Below are 26617 nucleotides of genomic sequence, written 5' to 3' on the forward strand. Positions count from 1 at the left end.
CCAAGTGAGCTTGGAATATCTGGCATGCCACACGGACTGCCCTCAGCTCTCTGACGTTGATGTGAAGTGAGAGCTCCGCTTGGGACCCGAGGCCCTGAGCTCCCCTAGGTGTGCACCCCAGCCCATCACTGATGCATCCGTCACCAGCAAAAGGGATGGCAGTGGCCTGGTGAAGGGAACACCCACCCACCCACTACTTGTGGGTCGAGCCACCACAGGAGGGACTCGAGAACTGGCAGAGGTAGCGTGACAATCTTGTCTAGATTGTCCCAAATAGGTTGATACACTAAGGCTAGCTATGCCTGAAGAGGCCGGACCCTCAGTCTGGTGTGCTGTACTACATAGATACAAGCGGCCATGTGACCAAGTAGCTTTACGCAACTCCTTGCTGTGGTGGTAGGGAACTGCCTGAGACATCGTATGATGTTGCAGAGGGCCTGGAAACGCAACTCTGGGAGGTACCTGTGTTGAGTCCAACACCACCCCTATGAACTCTATCTGCTGAACAGGAGATAGAGTTGACTTCTATACATTCAATAGAAGGCCCAGGTCTTCAAAAGTAGTTCTTATGAGGCTCACATGAATCTTCACTTGCACCTTGGAGCGGCCCTCGATTAGCCAGTCATTGAGGTACGGAAACACCTGCACCTGGCACTTGCGCAAGAATGCAGCCACGACTGCCATGCACTTGGTAAACACCCGAGGAGCCACTGACAGGCCAAACAGAAGGGCTGTGAACTAATGACGACTGCGGTTCACCAAGAACCTGAGGTTCCTTCTGTGGGACGGCATTATTGAAATATGAAAGTATGCGTCCTTCAAGTCGAGGGCAGCATACCAGTCCCCCAGATCCAAAGAAGGGATAACGAAGGCCAGAGAGATCATGAGGAACTTCAGTTTCTTTATGAACTTGTTGAGGTCTCGCAGATCTAGGATGGGCCTGAGACCGCCTTTAGCTTTTGGTATTAGGAAATACCGGGAATAGAATCCCTGGCCCTTCAGCTCCTGAGGAGCCTCTTCCACTGCCCCCACCATTCCTGCATGAGAAGTTGCTTCCTAGAAGGGCCCCTGAAGAGGGATGCGGAAGGAGAAACGGGGGAGGGATGTGAACTGGCAAGAGTATCCCCTTTCTACCGTGGGGAGTGCCCAGTGATCTGATGTGATTCGGGCCCACACAGGGTAGAAATGGGATAGCGGGCATGAGAAGATAAGGAAGGATTGATCCATAGTCCGGACTCGTGCGTTGCCCCCAGGCACACCTTCAAAAGTTCTGCTTTTGGCTTGAGGACTGTGTGATCTGCCCAGAGCCCTGGGCTGAGGAGGGAGGAGACCTCCTTCTATTGTTCCTGTTACGCCTCCTAGAAAACGCCTGCCTGTTCTGCTGGTGGTAGAAACGAGGCGGGGGTTGCGGCTTAAAGTGCCTCCACTGCACAACTGGTTAAAAAAAAAAAAAATATATCACAGAGTAGCTATCAGTGGTTCACTGTCAAACAGGGAGGAAGAGTTCAATATTTTCATTAATGACAGATAACAGAATGGAGAGTATGCTAATAAAATTTGCAGATGACACTAAATTGGAAGGAGTTACAAGCACTTTGGAGGACAGGATCAGAATTCAAAACAACCTTGTCAAATTGAAGAATCTTTCTGAATTCAACAAGATGAAATTCAATAAAGCCAACTGCAAAGTACTACACTTAGGAAGGAAAAAATCAAAAGGCACAACTACAAAATAAGGAACTGGGAAGGCAGTAATACTGCTGAAAAGAATCTGGATCACAAATTGAATGAGAGTCAACAATGTGATGCAGTTGTGAAAAAGGTTAACATTCTGGGATGTATTAACAGGAATATTGTATGTAAGACACCCAGCACTGGTGAGGCCTCAGCTGGAGTACAGGTATCGAGTTCTGGATGCCACTTTAAGAAAGATGTGGAAAAATTGGAGAGAAAGAGGAAAGCAACAAAAATGATGAGAAGGTTTAGAAAACCTGACCTATGAGGAAAGGTTAAGAGACTGGGCATATTTCGTTTTGAGAAAAAACAAGAGCGGGGGTGGTGGTGGGGACCCTATAACAGTCTTCATATAAGTTAAGGGCTGTTATAAAGGGGATTGTGATCAACTGTTCTCCATGTTCATGGAAGGTATGACAAAAAAGACAGTTACCTTTCCCGTAACTGGTGTTCTTTGAGATGTTGCTCATGTCCATTCAATGTAGGTGTGTGCGCTCGCCACAAGTTTTTCCCTCAGCAGTATCAGTAGGGGACCGGCTCCGGTGCACTCTGGAGTGGCGTGCACATGCCGCAGTATATAGGGAACTGCCGGTTCCCCCCACCCTCAGTTCCTTCTTGTTGGAAACGCCAACAAGTGGGGAAAGAGGGCAGGTTGTGGAATGGACATGAGCGACACAACTCGAAGAATACCAGTTTCGGAAAAGGTAACTGTTTTTTCTTCTTCAAGTGCTTGCTCACGTCCATTCAACTTAGGTGACTCCCAAGCAGTACCCCTCAGAGGTGATTAGGAGTTCATGGACGCGTAGACTGCAACGCAGCCCTGCCGAACCCAGCATCGTCCCTGGCCTGCTGAGTCAGGGCGTAGTGGGCCATGAACATGTGCACCAAGGACCATGGCACAGCTCGGGAAGTATGCCAGGAAGACTCCTGAAGATGCCTGCGCTCTGGTCAAGTGGGCTCTGACGATCAGCAGCGGGGGGACTCCCGCCAACTCATAGCAGGTCCGAATGCAAGAGGTGATCCAGTTAGAAATCCTCTGCATGGATACCGGGAGGCCCTTCAACTTGTCAGCTGTAGAGATGAAAAGCTGAGTCGACTTACGGAAAGGCTTTGTCTGATCTAGGTAGAAAGCCAGGGCCCTTCTTACGTCCAAGGGTGAAGGTGCCTCTCTTCACTAGTCTCATGAGGCTTAGGGCAGAAGATTGGAAGGTAGATGTCCTGGCTCATGTGGAAAGTAGACACCACCTTGGGAAGGAAGACCAGGTAAGGCCGGAGCTGGATCTTGTCCTTATAGAAGACCATGTACGATGGTTCTGAGGTCAGGGTTCGCAGCTCGGAGACTCGCCACGCCAACGTCACGACCACCAGGAAAGCTACCTTCCATGACAGGTGAGACAGGGAGCATGAGGCCAAAGGCTGGGCCTGTGAGCCTGGACAGAACCAAGTTGAGATCTCACTGAGGGGCCGGGGACTGGACTTGATGAAAAAGTCTCGAGGCCTCTGAGGAACTTGACCGTCATGTCATGGGATAACACCACCATTTGCCCTTGGATTAGCGGATGAAAGGTCAAAATGGCCGCCAGATGTACCCTTATAGAGGAGTGCGCCAGGCCCTGGTTCCTCAAATGAAGCAGGTAGTTTAAGATTGACTGCACCAAAGAATGCAAAGGGGAGATGCCCCGTTCAGCAGCTGAGCGGGAGAATCTCATGCATTTTGCCAGATAGGTGTGCCCAGTCGAGGGCTTTCTACTCTTGAGGAGGACCTTCTGGACCCCTTCCGAACAGGCCCATTCATCTGGGTTCAGCCACACATCATCGACGCCGTGAGGTGGAGGGACGTGAGGTTGGGGTGCAAGAGTCAGCAGTGATCCTCTGACAGGAAGTCCAGTCAGCTCGGCAGGGGCCAGGGAGAGATCACTGACAAGCTTGATAGTGTCCCGAACCAATGGTGGCGAGGCCTCACTAGGGCGATCATGATAACCTGCGACTTGTCTCTCTTGATTTTTGCTAGGACCTTGCTGATGACTGGATTCGGAGGGAACACATACATCATGCTTCCTGCCCACAGAAGGAGAAAGGCATTGGAGAGAGAGCCCTTGCCCAGACCCCATCTGGAGCAAAACCTGTGGCACCTCCTGTTCTGCCTGTTGGTGCACAAATCCACTTGGGGAGTTCCCCACCGATGGAGGAACATGCCAGCTACCTCCAAGTGGAGCACCCACTCGTGGTGAGAGGAGAGGTCCCTGCTTAGGTGATCTGCGAGAGTGTTCTTGGCACCCGGAAGAGGACACGCTTCTAGATGGATTCTGTGATCGATGCAGAAGTCCCAGAAATGGAGTGCCTCTTGGCAGAGGGCCAAGGATCGCGCTCTCCCTTGTCTGTTGATATAGAACATCAAGGTTGTGCTGTCCGTCGGGACTCTGACCACTCTGCCTGACAGGTGAGGTAGGAGGACCACGAATGCTCTGCACACTGCTCTGAGCTCTTTGACGTTTATGTGTAGCGTCAATTCCTCTGGGGACCACATACCTTGGGTCTGGAGGGAGCCGAGGTGCGCCTCCCAGCCTAGGTCCAAGGCATCCGAAACCAACTCGACTGAGTGAGGAGTGCTGATGAAGGGAACTCCTTCCAGGACTTTCCCTGGTCGGTTCACCATCACAGCGAGGTAAGGACCATCGTGGGGATGGTGACAACCTTTTGGGATTAAAAGTATCGGGAATAGAACCCCTTGTTCCTGTACTCTGGAGGAACAATCTCCACCACACGTAGCTGCAGTAACCCCTCTGCCTCCTGCACGAGGAGACTCTTGTGAGAAGGGTCCCTGAAGAGGGATGGGACAGGGGAATGGGAAGAATAGGTAGAAAGTAACTGGAGGGTGTAACCCCATGCTACCATACTGAGGACCCATCGGTTCGATGTTATAGATGCGCACGCAGGGAGGAAAGGAGAAAGGCGGTTGGCAAAAATAAGGGAGAGCGGATTCTGGGAAGAAGCCTGTATGTCACCCTTGGGTGTACCCTCAAAACAAGCGCTTGCCCGCCTGCTTATTGTGGGTTGAGCTCAACCGAGAGGCCTGCGAAGGCTATTGGCTAGGACATCACTTATAGCCTCTGGATTTCTTATGGGGAGGCTCCTGGCAGGGGTGGCTCCCCTGGTCCTGAGGCTGCTGCGGCTTAAACCGCTTGCAGGCAGGACCAGAAACGTACAGGCCCAGCGTTTTAAGGGTCATGAGGGAGTCCTATAGGCCATGGAGCTTATTGCAGCAACCGCTGAACCTCTGTGGACAAGCCAGAGAGGAGCAGCCAGGATACCCAGTGCATGGCGACAGCTGAGGCCATGGTTTGGGCAGCAGTGTCCACCGCATCTGACGCGGCCTGGAGCATTGCCCTGGCTGCAGTCGTGCCCTTCTCCATAATAGCCCGGAACTCCTTCCATAGAAGCCTCAGGAAGAGAGCCCTCAAACTTGGCCATGGCTTGCCACATGTTAAAATCATAGCATCCCAGGAGGGCCTGATGGCTGGCCACCCACAACTGGAGACTAAAGGACGAATAAACCTTACGCCCAAACAAGTCTAGCCTCTTGGAGTCTTTGTTTTCAGGGGTAGCCCCAGGTTGACCTTGTCACTCCCTGTGGTTAACCATTTCTACCACTAGGGAGTTAGGAGCAGAGGGGGTATACAGGTACTTGTGGCCTTTGGACTTGCACTCAGCCCTTGGAGATAGGTGGCAGGGAGGAGGGAGTTTGCCACCGGCACTAGTGATTTTAGAGACCCCATCAGAAAGGGGCAGAGCCACTCTGGCCAGCGCGGTGGAGCAGAGCACATCGAAGAGACAGTTCGAAGGCTCCTCTAGCTCCTCCGCCAGAAGACTCAGTTTAGCAGCGACCCTCTTCAATAGTTCCTGGTATGCTTTAGTGTCATCTGGAGGAACCGGGGGAGGAGTCCCCATTATAGCCTCATCTGGCAACAACAAGGAAGATACCGGTGCTGTAGGATCCTCCACAACCACTGATGGCCCAGTGGCTTGTTCCCCTGGTCTCTCTTGGACCCGCAGGGTCCTCGCGCCCAAGACTTCGTGCACCAGAGGAGGGCAGGGGAGAGAGAGGCAGCTGGTCTCTCCGAGGCTCCAGACACCAAGCAGGAGACCTGGGTGAACCCCCACAGGTGTCAGCCACTGTGCTGGAGGCCATGGGGCCAGTTTCAGCACCGACAAAGTAGTCAGTACCGCAGCTTGTCCCACAAACAGGGAACCTTACTCTGAACCAGGGCAGGATCCTGAGCGGTCGCTCCCAGGTGACCAGGACAGAGCAACTGGTGCCGGTCACTCCGCCTGGAGTCTGATCTGGAGTGGGGTCTTAGGAACCGATGGTGCTCGACGGATCCACAACGGCTTGGAGTTGGCGATCTACGTCTTGCACTTGATGAATTCCAGTGCCAGGAAGTGCCCACACATGGTGATGTCCTCCTAGGAGATGGGCAACGATCCGAGGAATGGTACAGTCGATCCCTCAACCGGTGCCTGGAGCGGTACCGCAGTCTTGGAGATACCGGGTACTAGGACTAGTACTCCTGCCGGGGGGTGGGGGGTGGGGGGTGGGGTGTCGGTCTCCAAAGGGCTGCGCCCAGTGGCTCTCGAGCTGCGCCTCGAGCCTCTCTGCCTGTGTCCAAGGTCCAGGGACCAAATGGGGCTGAGCTGCGTCTGCCTTTTGTGGTCAGATGCATGGCGGCTACAGGAGGGCAAGTGCTGGTGGGACGTCCCCCGCAACGGGGAACGGTGCCCCTGAGGTGGGGACCAAAGCAGTCCAAACGCGAGTTTACCCAGTGACCAAAGAACAGCAGGAGCCAGTGTGGTCAGCACTGGGAGGGACACAATCTCCTGCGCCACCTGCAGGGCCTCCAGCGTGGACAGCACCCAGAGCTGACGGAGGCCTCTGCCACTATCCGGGGTAGCTGGCGAGGAGTGGGTTGGGCTACATCGCTCCACTGGAGCTTGGGCCAGAGATCTCAACGTGGGCAAAGAGTTGCCCTGTATGGGACCTTGCTCTCACACAGTCTTATCCTTTCCCTTGCGGGAGGTTGGAGACCGGCCTTGTCCCGCCTTCTTCAGATTCTTGGTCGGAACCATGGATGGGGATTGGTGCCAGTCAGTGGACAGTCCCGGTGGGGCACTGCATACCGAGGTCACAGTACTTGGCGCTGAGTCGGAGTTTTGCTCCAGTGCCGGGGTGAGGGCCGACTCCATAAGGAGCACAATATTCATTTCAGAGCGCTCCTTCTTAATCCTTGGCTTTTGCACTTCACTAATGTGTCCTTCGTCCAAGCAACGCAGACAACTGCTGTGTGGATCACTAACGGGCATGGGCCTCTTGCAGCGATCACAGCGCTTAAATCCTGGGGGACCAGGACAAGTCCCATCCTGAGACAAAGTCCCATTTGGGACCTACAAAGTCTCTAACTATAGCTAAGGGATTCATAAACACTCATAGAAAACTATATATAGTATAATACAGGAAATAGCTAGTTGGTACGAACAAGCAGCAACAGCTCCAGCACCATCACTAGCAGAAAGAAGGAACTGAGGGTGGTGGTGGTGGTGGGTGAGAAACCAGCAGCGCCCTATATACCACAGCATGTGCACGCCACTCCAGGGGGCGCAGGAGTCAGTCCCCTATGGATACTGCTGAGGGGAAAAACTTCCAGCACTGGTGCATATGGTGAGCACAAACACCTAAATTGAATGGACATGAGCAAGCACTCGAAGTAGTAGTAATTGGCTTAATCTGCAGAAAGGTAGATTTAGTTTAGATAATTCTAACTATAACAATAGTTAAGCACTGGAAAAGGCATTTAAGGGAGATTGTAGAATCCCAGTCATTGTCTAACCTCCAAACACCTGTCAGGGATGGTCTAGGGTATATTTGGTCCTGTCTGAGTACAGGGGGCTGGACTAGATGACTGCTCAAGGTCTCTTATAGCCCTACATTTCTAGGATTCTATATCAGCAAAAGCTCGAGTGTAGGCACAGTTACTGACAAAAAAGTGCTTTTGCCAGATTAATTTTGTTTGGGCAACTAGTATAAACTATACAGGCAGAAGCACTCTAGAGTAGAAAAGGCTTTAGTTTATTGGGCTGTTCCCATTCTTTGATCCCTGGTTTTTTTAATCTCTTAACATTGCCCATAAGCAAACACTTTTTCACCTCATTTGGTTTGGTGATTAAGATCCGTTCTTCCCTGGTTTTTCACATTTTCATACTGGGGAAAGAACCTTTCCTGCATCTCATTCTCTAAAACTCCTGTCTGGGAATCTTGTTTCTCTTCTCCATGGAATGGGGATATGAGCCTCTCTCAAGGTCTAGACTTGTGTTTACAGCCACATTTGGAATTTTTCATACTTTAGAAGTCAAGAGATCAAAAAGATTAATGCATGTACTTTTCTGTGCACCATTTTCTCTGATTTAGGTAGAAAACAAGTTCACCTGACCTGGTAAGGTTCTGAAAGACTAAACACCACGGTCAATTTTATAAGTCTCTTGTTTTTTAAGCATGAAAATCCCAGGTGGGGTTTCACAGAAAAAGGCTTTTCCAATTATGCAAATATTACTAGGGATGTAACTGGCAATACCAATATTTTAAACTCTCAGCAACAGTTAGTTATTCTGCAGATAATTTCTTTTTAAGTATGAGAAACTAATTTAGTTCTTAGTTAAGGCTTTTTTTCCCCTTGAACTTCAACACCAATTCACTTTACTTCTCCCCTACACTTTTTGCTGAAAGGACCCAGCTCTACCAATACTACAGTCTTTCAGAGAGTGAACTCTATTTTCAAGAAGCACTGCTTAAAAAAAAGAAAAAAGAAAAAAAGGTCCTGAAATATGCCAAATACAAATTTAGCATCAGAGAGTCCCCACAATGCTTTCTGAAAATACAATGAAAACAGTTTTGTCTACATGCTTAAGTCATTTTCAATACCTGTTCAGAGGCTGAAATCCATTGTCAGCAACAGTTCAGTTCCCTAAAGTCTGAGAACTTTATACCGCTCAGTTGGCCTTTCTTTGTAAGGAACAGATCAGTTGCCCACACTTGTGATAAACTCTAGCCTTAAAAATCAAAATCTATGACCTGTCTTGGCATTAATGTACTTAGCAAATTCACTCTATCCTTACAAAACTGAATGTTTGATATTAGTCACATGTCAGACAGAAAAAGTTTACCTCCAGATACATAAATAATAATGATCGAAATGGGAGTTGCCCAAATTAATCCTGTATGTGGTAGCATCCTGTTGTGTGATCACATAAAGAAAGACCTTACAAGTAGAAATGGAAAAATAAAAGTTTGTGTAGATACCTTATCTGAGAATTTAGTATTTACAATCTCAATCTTATCTTTGCATGAACAAAGATTTTTTTGCAATGGTAAACTAGATAATAGAAGACTACTTTTAAGAAAAACAAATCACCACTATATTCAGAGATCTCACTAATCCAATATGATCTACAAATGTATAATCTCTAAGTAATATAAACACCAGTTTCATAGTGCATTACATATACACATACAAAGCTATTTGTCTTCAATGGCTGTAAAACACGATGTGTGAAGTAATAAAGAAAAAACACTTTGCAGCATCAGCACTTTGTTATTTTATTTTATTCAGAGGCATCCTTTACATCCTTTAGTGGAAGCAACTAGCACTAGTCATACACCTCCATCAGCATTTTAAATTTTTTTCAATATATTCATTAAGACTGAACTACCCTCCTCGTACTCAAGACGTTTTCATGAACTTCTGTCATGTGCCTCTGAATTTCCTGCCCCAACATTGCCAATGACCAGAATGTGGGCAGAAACAGACATTCCCTTAATATTATCTTTTGTTTTCTTCTGCCCAGTTTCACCAATAATAAAAATCCAGATATGGATACTCCAAAGATACAGAGCAGGGGTTCTCAAACTTCATTGCACCGTGACCCCCTTCTGGCAACAAAAATTGCTACATGTCCCCAGGAGGGGGGACCGAAGCCCGAGCCCCGCCGCCCCAGGCTTGGGGGGGGGGGGGGGGGGAGAAGCCTCTCTGCCTCAGCTGGGGGGGGCGGGCGGGGGGGCGCAAAGTCAAATTTGGCTTCAGTCCCAGGTGGGAGGGGAACTGTAACCTGAGCCTTGCCACCCAGGGATGAAGCCCTTGGGCTTCGGCTTTGACCCCAGGCAGTGGGGCTTGGTATTTGGCCCTGGGCGGTGGGGCTCGGGCTTCGGCCCCAGCAAGTCTAATATCAGCCCTGGCGATCCCATTAAAACAGTCCCGACCCATTCTGGGGTCCCGACCCACAGTTTGAGAACTGCTGATATAGAGTATGAAAGCAGAAAATGGTTTCTATAACTGACTCATCCCACAGCCAGAGGAATCTACAATCTTTTGTTGCACCATAGCAGAGTGAGCCAGACATGGTGGAATAGATGGAAATAAGTGATGTTACAGATACTGCAGTCATATGCAATTTCTTTGGGAATCATGGATTTTAATACAATATGAAAGATTAATGTATGATTGTTTTTTACTCCATGGGGTAGATTTTCCACAGCTAGGAACTAATAAGAGTGGGAGGTGATTAAGGTGAATCACCGAGACTAAACAATTTTAGAGAAGTACCACGCTCAGAGTGGTTCACATATACTAGTTCAGGCTAGGTGTTCCATAGACTAGGAAACAAAGAAAAGGCTTTAGATTTGAAAAGATGACCCTGAACTGACTCATGGCCCTCTTTCTGACCCAGCATACAGATAGGACCTTCTGTCCAGAAGGGCTGGGAGAACTTTGACCTACTAGAACCCCATGATTAATGGGTGACTTCTGCAAGTATATAGGAATTTTTATTGTTGTGGTTTCTTCTGGTTTTTTTTGTTTTGTTTTTTTCTATAATGCTTTTACCTTAAGAATAAATGTACTTGCTGAGAGAATTATGTGGTAACTTGTGACTGCTGGCAATACATTGTTCATAACCCTCAGAGAGAAAGCAACACACAGGAGCTCACCTTTAGGCAGACTGGCTTGCTCGGGTATTATAATGTAAGACATTGAGCTGTGCAGCCTTAAATCCCCAGTCACAAGGGAGCTGAACAAAGGTCCCTGCCCAGAGACAGGTGACAGCTAAAGACCTGAGACCTGGCAGGGAACTCCTGAAATGGACCACTATAGGTATTTCTCCTCCGTTAATCTGAAACAGTGATAAGTGTAAAGGAAATGGAGAAGTTAAAATGGCAGTAGGACTGGACAGTGCCCAGATGAGAACGGTGCCTAATTAAAAACAAAAAAAAAGCAGAACCACCAGTCTGAGCAGGGTAAATGAATGTTGACTGGGTAGTCCAACAGAGTTTGCTAAATAAAATGACCAACAATTCAAGGGGACAATGAGTACTTTATAGATTCAGAACATGTATGCTTAATGAAGAGTGCAAGGGTCAAAACCACGTTCCAGAAGACAAACACAGCCAGAGGCTTCTAAACTTTAAGGGTATGTCTAACACAACAAATAAAAACCCACGTCTGGCCCGTGCCAGCCAACTCGGGCTCATGGGGCTCTGGCAGCGGGGCTGTTTCACTGCTGTGTACACTTCTGGGCTCATGCCTGACCTCTGGGACCCTCCCACCCTGCAGGGTCTTAGAGCCTGGGCTCCAACCTGAGCTTAGATGTCTACACAGGAGTGAAACAGCCCCACAGCCTAAGCCACACAGGCCAGCCATGGGTTCTTCTTTGCTGTGTAGACATATCCTAAAAGGCTACAACAAAGTTCCTGCAGTTTTGCTCCTATGAAACCTAGGATAGCTCAACTCTGCCAGAGTTCAGATGCTGTGTAGGAGCGTAGCTTCAGTCCTACTATAAAGAGGTGAAATTCCTGGCCCTCAATCCAAGCCTCTCTTCTGTGCTTCTGCATACCTCCACAAGCAACCCAGCACTTGATTAAATCTCTGCTGTCATCATTAGCTATTTTTAAACGAAGAAATTCCAAGACAAATAAATAAATTTAGAATGGAGAAATAAACAGTAACAAAATAAAGATTTATGCAGTTTTTAAAACTCAAGTTAGAAAGTTATTATGGGGAACATGGAAGATACTATTAATAAAAGTAATAGCTATGATTTGATTATGTTGTTTTGTACCTAAGATCCAAGGGTTAACTCCTGCAGGAGCTCATTGCCCTTCTGCAGGAAGGCAGACAAAGGTTTTAGATAACTCAAATCACCACTACTTCACTGACAATACAGGTGTCAAAGCCTTTAAAGTTTTGCTCCTAACTATTCTGGACCCAATACCCCTGCCTTTGACAGAGAGGGAGCCAACAGGCAGAAAACCTGCAATAAAGAACTCTAGATGAGTTTAAAACTGATCTTGAGCTCATTAGAGGGCATGGGATATCAGGGAACTGTTAGAAAACAGAAGACTGACACAGAGACAAACCCTGATGGATGGGTCTTAAAACAGCTACACCTCCCTAAGGTTTGGGGGAACTTCTAAGCTTTGGAGAAGCCATACGTGTGTAGTCTTTTTGTTGTTTTAACACTTTACTCTGAATGTTACAGTCATATAGACTAATTTTGTTTTGAAAAAGCTGTTGAGTCATCGCATTTATCTACGGATCATGGCTCTCAAAGAGAAGTCTTTTGCAGATGCCAAACCCCGGTGGACCAACTGAGGAATCGTGATTTGTAAAGAGGGCTGCCGTAGCCTGGAGTCCTGGTCCATAAGCAAGAAAATTGGAGGATTCCACCCTGAGGAGTAAAGAATTAGAGCCTTTCCCTTGAAAGGATCCACTCAGGTGAGACAGAAGGTGGGGTCAACAGTGAAGCTAATCCTGTAACCATGAATTATAAATTTAGGTTTTAATTTGTTTTTTTTAATACAGAATACAGAAATCCACAGTTAAGGTACTGCAAACAAATTTAACTCTACCCTATGGCCCCATGTAACTCATGCTGTACAGACAAGATTAGTCACTGGAGATATGTGCAACCCATATCAATATAGACTCAGGTCCAGCTGGGGGAGCACAGGACCCACCAGATGGTCTCACCCTGCCCTGCGGCAGCTGTCCTAGGCGCCCTCCAGAATAGGCAAATGATTCTGCTCCCATAAACTGACTCCCATCTGGGAGTTTTTGTTGCCTCCCCCAAACCACAGGGCCCAGAGGTGGCCCCATTCTGAGCCTCTGGAAAGCAAGGCGGATTCAGAGATGGTTTGCTGGCTGCTCCAAAGCAACTAATTGTGATACTAAGATGCTTGCCAGATTCCAGTTACACCTTCCCACAAGATGCTCAGAGTAGTGGACAAACAAGATGTAGAGCTAAGCCTAATCTTAATTGTGTTTCCATGCTTTCAAATGTGTTTTTTTAAAGTTAGGTAAATTATAAGTTAAATTTTTCTAACATTTGGGCTGTTAAAACGACAAGGTTCTTTAAAGGTATTCCTCTCCATTACTAATACATTCCCCTCAATCTTGACTTTTGATTGGTGTTTGTTAAAGACTGTATTTCACTTGTACCACTAACCCTGTTTTACGTATGAGGGCAGGTTGCAATATCATGACAATCAATCCAAACTGGATTAAAAAAAAATCATCCATGTTTCCTCAGCAGTCTGGGTCACTGTGACACCCCATGCTGGGGCCATCTCTGTCTGCAAAACAAAGTTTAGGGCTGACCTTGGAACCACCTTATCGAGAGTGGAGAATCAAAGGCAAGGTGCTTAATGGAAGAGGCCACACAAGCTTGCTAACTCCAAATAGATGTGATGACCAAAAGGAATAAAGATTTTACAGTTAGAAAATTCAAGAACATTTAGTAGTTCAAAAAGTGATTAGTAAGACTTTGCAATACTAGATTGATGGGTCATTCATCCAATGAATATCAGATTAGGGCCCCTGAAACAACGCTGATTTCAGAAAAAGGGATGTCATAGTTGAAGCATCAGTCTGGAACCAGAAAGGAAAGGAGCCAAGTATTGAAACTTGCACTTTCAAGAAGGACAAGTTTAAACTTTTATGAAAACCATCTAGTAGGAAAGTACATAATTTCTTTTGTGCACAGACAGCCATGGTTTTGTCATCATCCCTCACAGCACACACATCAAAGTCCACCAAAGCCTCTGTAAACCTTTGACTGGTTGGAAGTTTCCTAGATTTGAAAAAAATCAACCAGCCCAAGAGTAATCATGATTTAGGTTCCATGAGAAACTACCTTAATGAAACTGATATGCTGACTGTTGAAACAGTTTCCATTCACCCGAATTCTGAATGTGGGAATAAGAACCCTTCCATATCACCATATGAGTTCTACTGCAATGCTGAAGTGCTTGCTGGGAATCTGCTTAAGCTAGATGTACTCCCATTCTCCTGCTCCGATAGATACCAAACTGCAGGGAGAGGGAGAAAATAGCAAGAAGTCCTAGGAAAAGGAATCCTCAGCACAAACTTGATGAAGAAAATCTCTACCTGAGCACAGAGGCAGAAGCCTGGGGAGACACATCAGTGCAGTTCACCAGGCCTGCCTGTGAAAAGTGCGGACAAAGCAGTCTGCTCTACAAAGAAAATCCACAAGCAAAGCCTGTTGCCTGAAGCAGACCAAAAGCAGGAAAAAAACAGTATAGATGATTCACACAATAGAGAGAAGGAATCAGAATCATGCATTCAAACCTGTTTGGTTGTCCAAGACTTCAGCATGATTCAGCCACACTTAGGATCCTACCCACACTATGAAACAGAATCATATTCAACTATATCATGGTACAACAATGTTGCAAGAAAGTCCTTCAACAGAGCTTGACTGGGAGACATTCAAGACTTAACACTAAATGCTTTTGGGCTATTCCACTGGGGACCCACATCTACAGTTCTAATAATTCATTCTTTACTACTTCCGTTTAAGATGCATCTTTCAGGAGGGGGAAAAAAAAAATTTCCAGACACACTCTTCCAAGTTCCTCAAGTCCCATCAGATGGTGGGAATTTTATACATTTTGCTTTAGACATAAAAAGGCAGAGTCTGAAGTAAACCTTTGAAATCAAACTGCAGTATGCTACTTTTCACATTTAAAAAATGCTATCCTTACAATAATTTATAAAATGCCATACCATATCCATTTTGCCATACAAGCTTCAGTTATATTTAGCCCAGCAACAATATTTTAAAAGCATGTTGTGGTCTTAAATCTCTGCATTACTAGTTTGCAGCACTGTGGAAAAAAGGTGTTTAAAAATAGACAGAAGTTCAATGACTACATGAAACCCTCAAAAACACAACCTTTACAAGACTCTTGACTTTGTTAAACAGTCATTAACAATGTCTATAGAGGGTTTTTTCTATAATGCCATCTTTAACAAATTTTGTACTTTGGCTAACCACTTTTGAAGCGAAAAGTGCATTATTTTCCATTTAAGGAAAGGAAAATGCTAAGATTACAAACAAAAGCCATGATTCTGTAAGTTACTTCAAGCAGACAGACCCCTGCCCACATGCAGAGCCCTAATGACTTCAAGGTGGTCTCCTATATGGAGTTAACTGAAGGCCAAAATCATTTTCATAGTGCATGCATTTAGCACAACACAGGTGCTACACTTTGGTGAAATGCTTGTCAAACACACTATACCCATTACTCCCTTTCAGGTGTTTCTATAGCAATTTCCAAATATGTTTTTCCCTTACAGAAGACTCCAGCACCCTCTTTTAGAAAATACGCAGCAGGATTCTGCAGAGAAAGACTTCACATTGTAATGAAAAAAATCCATCCATCAAATTTACAAATTGATTACAATCTGGGGAGTAACACAGCTACTCAACCTGTATACAGACAACTGAACTATTAGTTTTCACATTGCTGTCAAAATTAACTGGCAATTTTCCCCCAAACAGAAGTCAAGACTTATGAGTAGTGAAGTTAGAAATATGCCCACAGAACAGTTTCACATTAATATTAGCAGTCTTTATTAAAAAGATAATGCCATCATACAGGCCTCCAAAAAGATACCCTCATCTTCCCACAGAGCACATGCAGTAACCTGCAGTTCAGTCTCAGTAAATACTAAGCAGAAGTAGTCTATTTACATAGGTAGGGCAGCTGATCAGAAGACCAAATTCACTGTACCAACTCAGAAAAAAATTGTTTCACTAACAAGCAGTATATTTGTTTTTTTTTTTCCCCTGTAAAATACTCTATACTAGGTTTTAATATTTGCTTGGGATCTTAGGACCTAGTTTTGCTAACCACAATGTGGTGCCATGGCACCAGGTAAAAGTAGCTGAAACTGACACATTTTTCTCCATAAGCTTTGGCAGGAAGTGAATAAACTTACCCGTGAGAAAAATACGCCCAAAGATAAATTCTTGATAAAAGCAATGGACTAGGCTAAACAGTTTGAATGCTCTCAAAGTTTCAAAAAGCTCCATATTTGACCAGCAATAGTAAAAAACAACAGTCCACTGGGAAAGCCTAATGTACAGACGTCTATGGATCTCTCTCATCAACTTTCTCGTGAGTAGTGTTTGGTTGGTTAATCCGAGGGATCTATTTGCTTTATACACCTGTAAGATCTCTGAAATAGATTGTGTTTCCATTTTGAAGTGGTACATTTTGATCCCAAATGTTTGTTTTCATTCAAACCGAGTGGTGTAGACCTCCTAATTTCTTCTTTTTATTTAATACTAGAAATCAGGAAGGATGTAACCTGTAATGGAGAGTGTGCTATTTCCAACATTGCAGTTTAGACACACTTCATGTTAGGAGCAATGGATGATACAGTCCTTCTCAAAGGAAAGATTCAACTTCTTAGTTATATCTGGGTAGCAGGTTTTTGTTTTTTTCTGCTGAGAATAAATGCAACAGCTTTAATTAAATGGTTCAGAAATCCTCAATCTTCTGAAATCAAAGTTAAATTAAGTAGTTCTATAGCTTTAGCCACAGAAATTCTCAAACTGGCTAAAGCTCCAGGGACCAAGGTCACGCCCTCTCTGCCAATGACTAAAAGGTCTGGTTCTGCCTCCTGAGCTGGACACAGGTTGAAGATCCACCTTAAAGAATCCTTATACTTACCTGCTCAAAAACATTTGTCATGTGGTTTTAATGGCCTTGGGAAATCTAGAGTACATTTTAAGATGATGTGGCCTCAAGTCTGATTTCCCTATGAGAAGTAACAATCTTCACTAGTCCCAAGATGTTTCTCCATATGCTAAGTATTACTGATCCAAAAATGGACAAGCACCCCAGACTTCAAGATCAATACTGAGGCTTGCTTTCTGTGTCTCTGTGGATGTATCTACACTAGTATTTTCATTGGAAATTTCCCTTGCACTATTACTGGTGCAGCTCAGCAAAGGTAGGAGAACTAGTGTAGGCAGGTTCACACTTTCTACTCCTACGTCATCTAATGCTGTTCTAAAAAATTCTAGAAGACAATAGTAAAAACATTTGAGCCCACCTAGTATGCTAGAAGTGCTACCACTATTCCTACTATTGATGGAGCTACACTACTGGTAGTGCAAAAACTGCTAGTGTGTGGACCAGGTTTTGTGGGATAATCACTAGTAAGATTAGTGTTTCACACTGTTTTTGATCCCTGGACACTATCTCTAGCTCCCATATGCAGGCAATGTTGTAGAGGAGGAAATTAATCACAGCACATTGGTGAGCTTATTAAAGCTCTGACATATGTTGGTTAATCATAAAGCAATGTTGGTTAACTCCAGGACCAAATGCATTGTCTTCATCGTCAAAAGATATTGCAGGAATATGTGGTCAGAGTGGCCATACTGAAGGACCAGAATTAAGACCTTCAATCATCATCCATGTCCCGTGAGTGAGGAGGTAAAAGGGTACACTAATCATCTCATTTTCAAGGCATAATGTATATTTTAATCGTATTACAAATTATGGTTTTTAAATTAAAGATACCATACGATTTTGAGTGTCCTTCAACGTGCATTTAGATAGTTAACTACACCCCATGTGTCCTAAGCTAGTCAGACTGGACTTCCTAGGGGTAATATATAGTACCTTTTAGAGAAAGCAGCACAAATTAAAGTTATAGACATAGTGAAATAGTGTCAGACACGACTAAGAACTGTTTTGAAGATGTAATATATTCTTAATTTATGAATATTTAGCTAAAGATAAAACTCGTAGTTTATGGACTTGTATTCTGGGTCAAATTATTTCTAGAGCTTAGCTCATAGTTGGGCTAAACTAGATTTCCTTTGGCACAACTTGATGAGAAAGATGTCGATAATCTAGAACTGGGTGCTGCATTAATCCAGGAAAGAATGAACTGCTGCTGAGGTCCAAGAAACATGGGTTGACAAATGAGTTTCCAAGCTCCAAGTGATTATGTTTCTAAACAGCACTGCTTCTGGCAATTCTGGGCCTGAAGTTTGTTCTAATGGCATTGCTGGCACCTTTGGATAAAACATTTGCTTTTTAAACACCCAACATAGACACTGTTAATGCTTCTCAAAAGAGGAGTATTGTAATGCTTACATAAAATAAGTTCACTGGTCCATACTGTGGTTGCCACACTAAATCCTTGTGTGCATCAATACTGGAATTTAAACACCTTACAAATTTAGATTGATACATAAATTTAAGGGGGGAGGGATAGCTCAGTGGTTTAAGCATTGGCCTCCTAAACTCAGGGTTGTGAGTTCAATCCTTGGGGGGGACACTTAGGCATCTGGGGCAAAATCAGTACTTGGTCCTGCTAGAGAAGGCAGGGGGCTAGACTCGATGACCTTTCAAGGTCCCTTCCAGTTCTAGGAGATAGGATATTTCTGGGATTTTTGTAAGCATCTGACAGTACATAAGAAATCTTCAAGATCACTTCTTGTTGTTCAAAGTCACAATTTACCGGTAGGCAAGTCTGAATTATTGGTGTAACGACCAAAAAAAAAAAAAAAAGACCACGATAAACCCACAGAAAATGAAACAAAAGCCTACTTGTCACACTGGAAAACTTGAGCAATTATTTTGTGTATTGTAAGACTGGAGCAAAGGAAATAGAAAGCAAGCATTGCTGTTTTGTTGAATGCTAAATTCAAAATCCAAATTTTATTTATAAACGTGTTATCTTTGAGAATTCTAGAATCTAGAATTGCTACTCTGAAACCTAGAATCAAACACTTCTTCTAGACTTCCCAGAGGGATAAGAAGCTATATTGTTGTTAAATTATAAGTAACATTCGTAAGAATACATATATTTTTGAATATTCCATACTGCTCAGTGACTAGATTTAAACTTTATTAAACAGCGTCAAATGATACAAAAATGTATGAGGCTAATTTAGGTAGGTGTCAGAAACACTTAAAGTAACACCTTATACTTCACTGAACTCAAATAGTGGAAGCCCAAGTTTACAAATGTCTTGTGTAATCAACCCCCTCCCAAATCTTTGTAAGATCAGGAGTTAAATAGAAGATTTTCCCCAAATACAGGAATATAGCTTCCCTAAGGAATGAAAATTTAGTAGTAGAAGGGAGGGGACCACCACCAGGGAGCTTCAATCCTGACCACTTTAAGATCTCTGCAGGCCTGAAGTCCTATAACATCCTTCTTTTCTACTTATAATCTGCCTGCCTTGGGGATGTCAGCAAGCCATGTTTCTGAAAGCTCTGCTTCTGTCACTAACCCTAAGGGACAGAGTTTGCCGGCAGTTAAGTCTGAGTTTCTTAACTGCAAGCTCAGTAAATCAGGGACAGACTGTACTAACATTTCACAACACGCATGCTGTGATGCAGCATATTTACAGGCCTGATTCTTTAAATCAGACCCTTAAAAGAATAATCCAGACTCCACACCTATTTAATCTTTGGTCTTACTTTACAAGCCTCTACGAGGATCTCTTCTTTCTGTATCATTTGTCGTCCTCATTTAAGACATTTTGGTAAACAACTTGCAAGAAAAGTCTCGTACAAATAAGGTGTCCAATCCCAAGGGATTCAGACCACTGAAATTCCCACTACTGGGACTTCCATGGTATTTCTCAAGATCTAATCACACAGCTGATTGTTTAGTATGGATGCTTCTTCATTCCTCACCTTTATAACTATGACCACTTCTGTTTAATGAAATAATGATTTTGAAAGCAAGGCTAGGTCAGTCAATGTTTAGGGAGAACTGGAACCAGACTGGGGCTGTAAAGAGCACAAAAAGCTATTCATAAATATTTAAAGAAGATTAAATTTAATCACCTTAAAAAAACTGCAACAATTACTTTTAATTTGATTAAATATGTACTAAAACAGTGGTTCTCAACCAGGGATCCAGGGCCCACTGGGGGGCTGCGAGCAGGTTGAGGGGGAGGGGAGTGAGGGGGGGGGGTGGCCGGCCAAGCAGGGCCAGCATTATACTTGCTGGGACCCAAGGTAGAAAGCTGAAGCCCCACCACCCAGGGCTGAAGCTAAGCCTGAGCACTGTAACTTCCCAGGAGCACAGGCAATTGCCCTGCTTGCTACCTTCTAACACCAGCCCTGGCTTTTATATGCAGAAAACCAGTTATTGTGGCACAGGTAGGCTGTGGAGTTTTTAATAGTACATTGGGGAAGGGGCCCTCAGAAAGAAAAAGGTTGAGAACCCCTGTAGCAAAATATACTAAAAGACATGTTATATATTAACTAAGTCCTTAATTGACTGTATCAGAGCTATTACACTGATACTTCCCTGCAGATGCTACAGCCTGATTTGTTTTAAGCAAAACTGTTAAATTAACCAAAAATTCTATTGTTTTTTAAATTTAGCTCACAAACATGGGAAAGAAGTTCCCCCTATTCTAGTCCACACCAAAATGTGAAGCAAGCAGATTCCTCTGTTTTTTTTTTTTTTTTAAACTATTTAGAAGGCCTTTTAAAATTTAGTAATGTATTCCTTACAGTGAAATGTACTAATGAGAACATTACATTTAGTTTTCCTTTAGAGAACCACAATGAGTCCATGACAAAATATTGACAAGCTCTTACAAATATATTATGGATGAGGTAATATCTTTTATTGGACCAACTTCTGTTGGTGAAAGAGAGGCTTTCAAGCCACACAGAGCTCTTCTTCAAGTCGGGAAAAGGTATGCCCATTTCATAGCAGTGCAAGGTGCAACAGATTGTTTAGCATAAGTACTTAGCACATATTACAGGCATGGCCAAACTGTGGCTCCTGAGCTGCACGCGGCTCTTTTACTGTTAAAGTGCAGCTCCAGGAGCCCCCCACGTACCCTCCCCCCCCCATTCTCCACCTACAACACTGGGCAGGGGGGAGCTAGAGGCTTCTGTCCTGCAGCGAAGATGGGAAATCTAAGGGCTTTAGCCCAGCGGGGGAAAATCGGAGAAGAAGCCCCGCACCCTGGTAGGCACCGCCCTGGGGGGCAGGTTGTGCATGTCTTGCAGCTCTTGAACTTCTGAAGATTATTGTATGCGGCTTGGAGGGTCTGTAAATTTGGCCACTCCTAACATACTGTAAGGGACCATTCAAGGTAGAATGGCCCATTAACGCCTTTGCATTCATAGGACAAAAAGAGGGGGCTAGTGGGTTACAGTTCCACTTTGCATTTTGCTGTGACAAAAGTTGGTAAAATAAAATTTATTTTCTCACCCACCTTGTGTCTCTAATATCCTGGGCCCAACAAGGCTACAACTGCACTGCATACTAATGTATTATTACATTTTGGAGCACACTTCTCCAAAACAAATTGAATGAAAAAATATGTTCAGATTTAGTAACAAACAGTTCTATATGGAAGATTTATATCTGAATTAGAAAATGAAATGGAAGAAGATAAGAAAAGGAAATTCTCCTTCTGTATTGGGAAAATATAAGTAGAAGTGGCTTGTTACAGTATGTACAAAACCAGAAACAGACAAGAGTGGGAAGAAAATTTTATTTTTGGGTAGAAAGAACAAGAAAACTACTACTATTTTATATATCTGTGAATAAAATATTTTTTATAAAATTATTTCACTCAAGTCCTGTGTGTACTGCCCTTGAAATCATTTCAGAGATAACATTTCTCTTTGTAGTAACAGCATAGTTTAGTCACATCTAAAAACCTCTTGTCCACACGCTATTTAAAGAAACTGTGGTAAAACTACCTGCCCAACTACAAAACTCCTTAGAATTGAACTATTGCTGAAATGTTCCCAAAGTGTCCCCTGTATCTTCCCTTTGTGATCTCAATAAGATTCCATGGGAACATTCAGTCTTCGAATTCGCATTGATAAAGTTTGAGAAGTTCTTTAAACAAAGTATACTTAAGAGGTTTCTCAGCATTAACATACTAAGTTGAGATTTCTTTTGTTTTATTGAAATTATTACTGTTACCCTTATTTTCCCCGCTTGGCAGATTACAAGACATCTTAATGGACAAGCGTCTGAAACAGTGAAATTTGGTTTTATTTTTAAGTGACGTGTTTTTTCCAACACCAAGATATATAGCCTTTAATTAAAATATGGTAAGTATTCTGGCTAGGCTTTTCAAAGGAGCCTATAAGAGTTAGGCAAAGGTGGGCACTGTGCTCCTTTAGGTTCCTTTGAAAATCCCAGTCTGAGTGTAAGGCCTGTCTATACCCAAAACTTAGGTTGATCTAGCTATGTCACTCAGTAGTGTGAAAAATTCTCACACCAGAGAGACATAGTTGAGCTGTCCCGAGCCCAGGTATAGACACCACAGAGTCGACAGAAGAATTAATCGGTCAACCTAGCTACCGTCTCTCAAGGGGGTGGATTAACTACAGCAACAGAAAAACCCCTTCTGTTGCTGTAGCAAGTGTCTATGCTATGGTGCTATAGCAGCTCATCTGCAGTGCTGTAGCATCGGTAGTGTAGACGTACACCAAGAGTCACTAGATCTATATAAATTTCCTATATAGGCCAGAGAGTATTTGTAGTCAGTTTCCAATGTAGATGCGTAGACTTCCTTCAGACCCATACCGCTCCTATTTAAGCAGTTTGCTACACAGAGACAATATAGGGAAAGCAGGTAAACTGACATGCTTGTAACAGCCAGGATAAAATTCCAACCAAGGGGTGGAGGCAGCCCAGAAGCACACCCCCTATTACATGGGTTCATGAAGTCTGTTCTGATGTTGGACTCTCAGGCTGTCAAACCCTTGCAGCTGCACAGGAACAGACCAAATGGCGAACGATTGTTCGGCTAAGCGTTGGAGTTGTAGTTAACTGCCCACTATTTGTATTGTTCATTTTAAAGCATAAAATGAGTCTTCTGTAAGCTGTAGTACCACTTTGTATTTACATAGAGCAGAATGTAGGTTGAACCAGAATTGGCATTTAATTAAATTTTGAATAATTTTATAAGCCCAGGAGTAAGAATATCATAAAGTTGGATTTCATGCTACTCTGAGTCCTTGCCAACACTAGGTGACTCTTCAGATATAGTGAATACATATCAAAAAAGTACATAAAGTGTTCAGGACAGTAAAATAAACCAATTTGGTTTGTGATCCAACCTTAAGCACTCGTTAGGGTAGGGAAGAGGGGAAAAACTTGAAGTAAAGCCATGTTAAAACTTTGGTAGAGCAGGTAAGATTTTAACTTTTAGCAATCAGATTAAAACTGAACATTGTTAAAGGCCAATTTTATTGCTGATGTTTACTTTTTGCACTAACCTTGGACAATGAAAATAAACTAACAGGTTTCACTTGCCAGTTTTCATGTACTAGCACAATGATTCAGTAATTGGACGCAAAAAACTGCCAGGGAGATTTTAAATCTCAACAAAACCTGATTTTTGTAAACTTCATGAACATATTCAATATTTCTAACATTACTCAGCTTTGTAAAAACAAAACACTATCTTATAACTTGCAAGTATAAATTTTAAATTCCTGCCCTAAAAAGTGATTGACCCACATAATTAAAACTTTAAAGATACATTGCAAGTACCCTATTGTCCAATTTATTCTAGCTTCCAGCATTCAAAAACAGAGTTTGGAAAATTTACCAGATATACAAAAGACCGCTAAACCAAACCACTGTAAGTGAGAGAACTCAAATTAACACTCAGTATACCATTGGTTCACAGTGGTATTTATTAGAAAACCAACAAAAGTTTATATATTTGAATACAAGATAAATTACTAAAATGCAGGTTTAATCTTGTAACTGTTTTTTTAATAAAGAATGTTATGAAATGATAAATAGCAAGAATTAACTTTAGTTAGTTGTGACTCGGTCTCATACAAGCGTGTGTTTAAATTGTTTGACAGTATTTAACAAGTTGTTGATCAGTAAACTCACTTAAAGATGACATGTGGTCCACAGGTTAATAAGGCTAAGTGTTCACATGGCACGGATTCAGAAATTATTTGTCACAGGGGTTAAAATACTCTTAAATTTTTAATGTAACCTGTCCAATAAAGAAATACAATCTAGTAGGATTGGAGGTGAAAAAAACTGCTCTTGAATCTCTCCCCTCAAAGAGTTTATTAGTATTTAGTCAGAAAGTATTTTCCAGCATCAAAACTTCAGCTTTGAAAAGCAGGAATGGTAGACCCTGGTCTGCTTCAGCTCTCCCCATTGTTAGAAAAATACCCTTCAGGATCATACTTTTGATTAGGAAATTAATTCAAGGTTTGGTTAAATACAGAAAAGTAGAGTGTAGGAATACTTACCTACATTAGACTTTGTAACAGTTTAAGCTGGTCAGATAAGAGACGGTATACAAATACAGAGTACAACAAGGAGTCGAGTGGCACCTTAAAGACTAACGGATTTATTGGGCATAAGCTTTTGTGGGTTAAAAACACCACTTCTTCAGATGCATGGAGTGAAAATACAGAGTAGTGTCTCTTACAGGGAATGTAGGGCTACTTAATCATAGCAAGGAGGAGTCACATCAAGCCGTAAATTACATATCAAAAGAGAAATACCATCTAATTCCTGAAGAAACAAAACTTAAAGGTTTTCTCGCTATCTAAAATGGTGAGTTCTGATTTTACTCGGTCAAGTAGTTTTGCTATGCAAAGAATAAATTTGAGTCTGTAAAACCACGGAGGATTCATCATATTGTAATTAAGTCTAATGTACTCTGCAAAATAAACGTATAACAAGCCCCAGCCGTACATGGCTCCATTTATGCCATATGGCCGAGACCAAACAGCACAGATAACACTGAACAGGCATGGGGTTCTCCTAAACCAAAGGCAACAGGAGGAAAAGCTAGGTGAAGCAGAAACTCCTGTCCAGGGCCCTCCTTCCCCCACGAGCTCTCGTGCTACTTTCAGCCCACCCCCGCTAGCTCTCCAGGAGCCCACTCCAGGCCCTGGGGTTCCCGTAGCCTAAGGGCCCCAAGCCCCTACTGACCTCTCCAGGCTCCGCGCTCTCGTTCCCCACCTCAGGAGCTCCTCCCTCCCCCGACCCAGGCACTAGGCCCCCTTCTCCTCCCCAGCCTCACGGCCTGAAAATGGCGGAGGAGCCACACCGCCCGGCCGCACTGCACCGCCCCAGGCGGCCCATCACTTAGCTGCACTCACCGTCCGACTGTTTTCTTATCCCCGCCACCGGACCCCGCTGCCGCGCCGGTCTCCACACTCCCCCTGGCCCGGAAGCCGCTGCCTCACGAGCCCCCACTGCGCCCGCCCGCCATCTTTTCCCCTCCAACGACCGGGGCGGTGCACGCGCTCTACGTCAGGACGCTCCAAGGCGCCGGGGAGGACCTGGCCGAGGATAGGGACGCAGCGGCGGCCAGGACCGCGTCTGCGCAAGCGCAAGGGAGGCCCGACTGTGCATGATGCGAGTGCGCGCAGTTGATGCAGGAGTGACCCGACATGGGCAGAACTGGAAGCGGGGCGCGCATGCGTCGACAGAAGTAGCGTGGACTACACGCTAATCCAGGGGTTCTTAAACTTCATTGCACTGGGACCCCTTTCTGACAACAAAAATTACTATAGGACCCCAGGAGGGGGGAATGAAGCCTGAGCCTGCCCCAACCCCGTCACCCCAGTTGGGAGGTAGGAGATAGAGCCAAAGCCTTAGGGCTTCAGCCCCAAGCAGGAGGCATGTAACGTGAGCCCCCTTCCCCTCCCTCAGGGCTGAAGCCCTCAGACAGCGAGCAAGTCTAAGGAAGCCCTGGTGACCTCTTTAAAAGGGGGTTGCCATTCACTTTGAGGGTCACAATCCACAGTTTGAGAACCACTGAAATCTGTTCCAGCACTTGGGAGTCCTGGCTCGGAAGAAAGGAACTCCTCTCCCCTCCCAATACCTGCTGGTGTTCGCTGACTGATGTGAGGAGGGGAGAAAACTACCTGAATCTGAAAATAATACTGAGCAGCTAGGAGAGCACTGATGGGGCTGGGGAAGGGTAGTAACCAGCAGCTTGAGATCATATCAAGAGACTTCCACAGCCATGGGACATAAGCCCTAAATTAACATCCCTCTCCCCCCATTCACCAGTGCATGCAACCCAAACATTTCAGCCCTCAGGGAATGAAACTGGTCATAATAAAGGAACTTGACTTCACATTGATTTCCATTGTCCCAGCCAAGGCTGATGCTAAAAATAAAAAAAGCCAAGATAAAATATAAACTGGAGTTTTAGAATTGTCAGTTTTAAGATCTAAGGCATTATTAGTAATAGCTATGGGCTAGTCTACAGTGGCAATGCTAAAGCACTGCCATGGCATCGCTTTAACATGCCTTGTGTTGTCATGGTGCAGCACTGGGAGAGAGCTCTCCCAGTGCTCTAAAAAAACCACCTCCATCAGGGGCATAGCTCCCAGCGCTGGGTCACTGTTTACACTGGTGCTATACAGCGCTGCAAGTTGCTGCACTTGGGGGGAAGGGGGGTGTTTTTTCACACCCGAGCGAGAAAGTTGCAGCACTGTTAATTGCCAGTGTAGACAAGC

General features: G+C 44.3%; 1 protein-coding gene across 2 annotated transcripts in view; it reads right to left on the reverse strand.

Annotated features, from left to right (window-relative positions):
- The window catches only part of WDR33 (WD repeat domain 33), a 98773-nt gene extending 72575 nt beyond the window's left edge, over nt 1-26198 (reverse strand). The window contains exon 1 of one of the 2 annotated variants that reach the window (XM_054038906.1): nt 25247-26188. The gene's annotated coding sequence lies outside the window, so the exon portion shown is untranslated. Of the gene's footprint in view, nt 1-25246 lie in introns of both variants that reach the window. The other variant, XM_054038907.1, reaches the window with a different exon arrangement.
- Between the last annotated feature and the right edge of the window lie 419 nt (nt 26199-26617).

This window comes from Malaclemys terrapin, chromosome 9, assembly GCF_027887155.1.
Source record: "Malaclemys terrapin pileata isolate rMalTer1 chromosome 9, rMalTer1.hap1, whole genome shotgun sequence".
In the NCBI taxonomy this organism is placed as follows: Eukaryota; Metazoa; Chordata; order Testudines; family Emydidae; genus Malaclemys; species Malaclemys terrapin.